Below are 3,656 nucleotides of genomic sequence, written 5' to 3'. Positions count from 1 at the left end.
TTCCCAAACACTAGAAATTTATTTCAGTATAGCAGTGTGTTGGTATATACATATGTATACAAATTTATCTGCACATAACAAACATTTTAAATATGTCTTATTAAACAGAGTGGGTCTCTGAAATTCATTTAAATTGTATGTATGCCTTGTCTTTAAAAATTTAGGCGGTAAGTGCTACTCTGGTTCAGGGTCGCGCTAAGGTCTGTCTGGAACACACTGTTTGGTGTCTACAGAACCCTCTTTCCTTCCTTTGCAGACTGCCAGAAGTTCACTATGTCTATTCTCAAGATCCATGCCAGAGAGATCTTTGACTCCTGTGGGAACCCCACTGTTGAGGTAGATCTGTACACTGCAAGAGATCTCTTGCAAGCTGTGGTGCCCAGCGGTGTATCTACTGGCACCTACGAGGCCCCAGAACTCTGAGACAATAAGATTTGCTTCATGGGGAAGGGTGTCTCACAGGCTTTTGAGCACATCAATAACAGTAATGTGCCTGCTCTGGTTAGCAAGAAAGTGAATGTTGTGGAGCAAAAGAAGATTGACCAGCTGATGATCGAGATGGACAGCATCGAGAATAAATCTAAATTTGGTGCAAATGCCATCCTGGGAGTGTCCCTGACTGTCTGCAAAGCTGGTGCCGTGGAAAAGGGGGTGCCCTTTTACCGTCACATTGCTGACTTGGCCGACAACCCTGAAGCCATCCTTCTGGTCTCAGCTTTCAATGTGATCATCGGAGGTTCATCAAAGAGAAGTAAGGGAACAATGCCACCAATGTAGGTGATAAGGACTGATTGGCACCTAACATCCTGGAGAAGAAAGAGGCACTGGAACTGCTCAAGGCTGCAATTGCAAAGGCCGGATACACTGACCAGGTTGTCATTGGCATGGATGTCGGCTGCCTTCGAATTCTACAGGTCTGGCAAGTATGACCTGGACTTCCAGTCTCCAGATGACCCCAGATGGTTCATCACACCGGACCAGCTGGCTGACCTGTACACGTCCTTCATGCAGGACTACCCAGTGGTGTCCATTGAAGACCCCTTTGACCAGAACGACTGGATGCTTGGCAGAAGTTCACAGCTAGTACAGGTATCCAGGTGGGGGATGACCTCACAGTGACCAATCCTAAGCTGATTTGGCAAGGTTGCAGGCTAGAAGTCTTGCAACTGCCTCCTGCTCAAAGTGAACCAGATTGGCTCTGTGACAGTCTCTCTGCAGGAGTGTAGGCTGGCCTAGTCCAATTGCTGGGGCATCATGATGTCCCATCGATTTGGGGAGACTGAGGATCTGCAATGGGGCAGATCAAGACTGTTGTCCCTTGCTGATCTGAGTGCCTTAGCCAAGTACAATCAGATCTTTAGAATCAAGGAAGAGCTGGGCAGCAAAACCAAGTTTACTGGAAGGTCATTCAGGAACCTCCTGGCCAAGTAAAGCATGGACTGGAGATCCCTGGAGGCACCAGCTCCTTAGGTCCTCTGTCCCTGATGTCATTCAGAAAGCTCAAGGCTGTCCCAGTGCTTGCCCCTTCCATGTTACTGCTTGCTTAGATGTCCAGGCCTGACAACCAGGAATCCTGCTGGAGACCCCAGCTTTGTAATCATGTGATTGGTCTGAATCATTGTTTCTGTCACCTGACTTCCCAGCTAGTGTCTGGAGCCTTCAGTGTAATCTCTAGGGTGTCCACCATTAAGACGCCCCCATTGGTTTACATGAAAAAGTAAAAGCTGCAGAATCCCCTCCCCCCAAAAAAATTAGGTAGCAGAGTGGGTTTTACCACAATATACATTACTTCTAGAAAGAATCTCAGATTTATCAAGGCAGGAGAAGTCTGTCTTCAGAATCCATCCTTCTAATCAACAAATATGTTTTTTTTATTTCTATTAGAAATAAAGAGAAGAAGAAATGTAAAGGAGAGGGAGATGGCAGACATAGAGAGAAGACAGACAAAGATGGAAATGAGAAGCAAAGCAAAATAGAACTGGAAGGAAGAGGAAGGGAAGGGATGGAGGCTGAGGGATAAGGAATGGGAAGGGGAAATAGAGATGTCGGGAGGGTGAATGTGGACAAAGGTGAAAAGGATAAACGGAAGGGAATCTGCACATTTTGAAGGCTGTCAAAACTCACTTGGGTGGTTCCTGGGGTCTGTGGTAGAGGGTCCTGAACATTTGTTTCTCCACTCCCATGATATTGGAGAAGGTTTAACTGGCTGTTCAACCAATTTCTATTTAACAAGTTGGACTTTGTTATGCCATGGTACGTTAAGTAAGGATGTGACAAATACCTAAAGGTAAAAACTACCAAGTGCCAAATGCATTGGTCCACTCTTCCTATCTTTTAGAAATCGGTCCCCTTTAAGCATTGAGTGCACTGAAGACTTCATTTGTTTTGCTCTCCCACATCCTGTGAGATAGCTGAAATCTCTGCTGACTTCTCTGTACCATGGACCCCATATCAGCAAATGCAACAAAGGGGAATTTCATGCCTCATTTTCTAACAGTTCTTTTTACTTGAGAGTTTAACTTTTCAGGCTTTGGCTGGCTTAGCAACTTTCTGATGCCTTGAAACAGAATTTGTCTTTTATTTGGATTGTGCGGATGGTTCTTGGGAGAGCATTCAGCCATGAGTTCCCACATTGTTGCTAAAAGTAGAAATGTATATTCTGTCTATGATGCCCCTGGTCCTTTAGTATTCTCTCCAGGCTTCTTGTCATGTGATTGAACTTTAAATATTATTTTCCTACTAGGAATATTTGCCTATCACTTCACTTGTCCTGTCTCATTCTTACACATCATTCAATATCCTTTTCATATGCTCTAAGAAACATATATTTTCTATTTTAAAGACAAGAGCCTTGTAAAACTCAAGTTGTTCTCCAACTCTTAATAGTAAAGACTCAAGTCTCAACTTTTAAATAACCTGGAAGTGCAGTGTTTATTACCCAAAACAGAGTTAGGAAATTTTCCTGTACATTCTGTTAATTGTTAAAATAGTGTCTCCACAGCAACACATTTCCATTTTTTATTTACCTGTCTGTACCCTGTTCCCCTACTTTGTCAAGCAAATGAGAGCAGAAACAATGTCAAGTTTGTTGTCATATTCTCAGCATCTTTTCATGGTATCTTCTAAGCACTTTAACACAGTGCCTAGCAGATAGCAGTGACATTTTTGTTGAATGCATGTCACGCAATTAGCTGGTGTACGCAAAGATTATTTGGTTGCTAGGTTGGTGTCTTTCCTCTCTTCTTCCTCTTCACAGTATCTACTTTATCTTATCTGCATAATTTGAATAAAGTCAAACTATCCCATGGTTCCATACTTTAGTCAAGTAAAGATCAGTATCAATAAAACAAGACTGAAAACTAATGTAAATCATTACAGAATTCCTTCCAAGAATACCAATGAAAAATTCTGTCCATAATATGAAAAGGAAAATGTTTTCTGAATCTCTCTGTGACTCAAATTTTCACAGCTGCCTTGTGGCAGCATAACTTGAATATATTTTTTCCTATGCCCTTATCTGCCTCATGCTACCAGAAAAACAGACAATGTATATCTTCTACCTCAGTTAAGGCAAGTTTGGTAGTTGACCTTTCCTTCTTGTACCACCTCTAGTGCCTCAACATAGCCCATCTAATTTCTTTCAAACTTTGTACACA

General features: G+C 42.6%; 1 pseudogene across 1 annotated transcript; it reads left to right on the top strand.

The window, feature by feature from the left end:
- The first annotated feature begins 273 nt into the window (after nucleotides 1-273).
- Nucleotides 274-1,431, top strand: LOC116088404 (annotated as a pseudogene). Its single transcript, XR_004117878.1, has one exon. The product of XR_004117878.1 is annotated as an alpha-enolase pseudogene (transcript).
- Nucleotides 1,432-3,656: the final 2,225 nt, after the last annotated feature.

This window comes from Mastomys coucha, chromosome X, assembly GCF_008632895.1.
Source record: "Mastomys coucha isolate ucsf_1 chromosome X, UCSF_Mcou_1, whole genome shotgun sequence".
NCBI classification, from domain to species: domain Eukaryota; kingdom Metazoa; phylum Chordata; class Mammalia; order Rodentia; family Muridae; genus Mastomys; species Mastomys coucha.
Note: the sequence above shows the minus strand (reverse complement) of the source record. Positions and strands in the feature narration are given on the sequence as shown.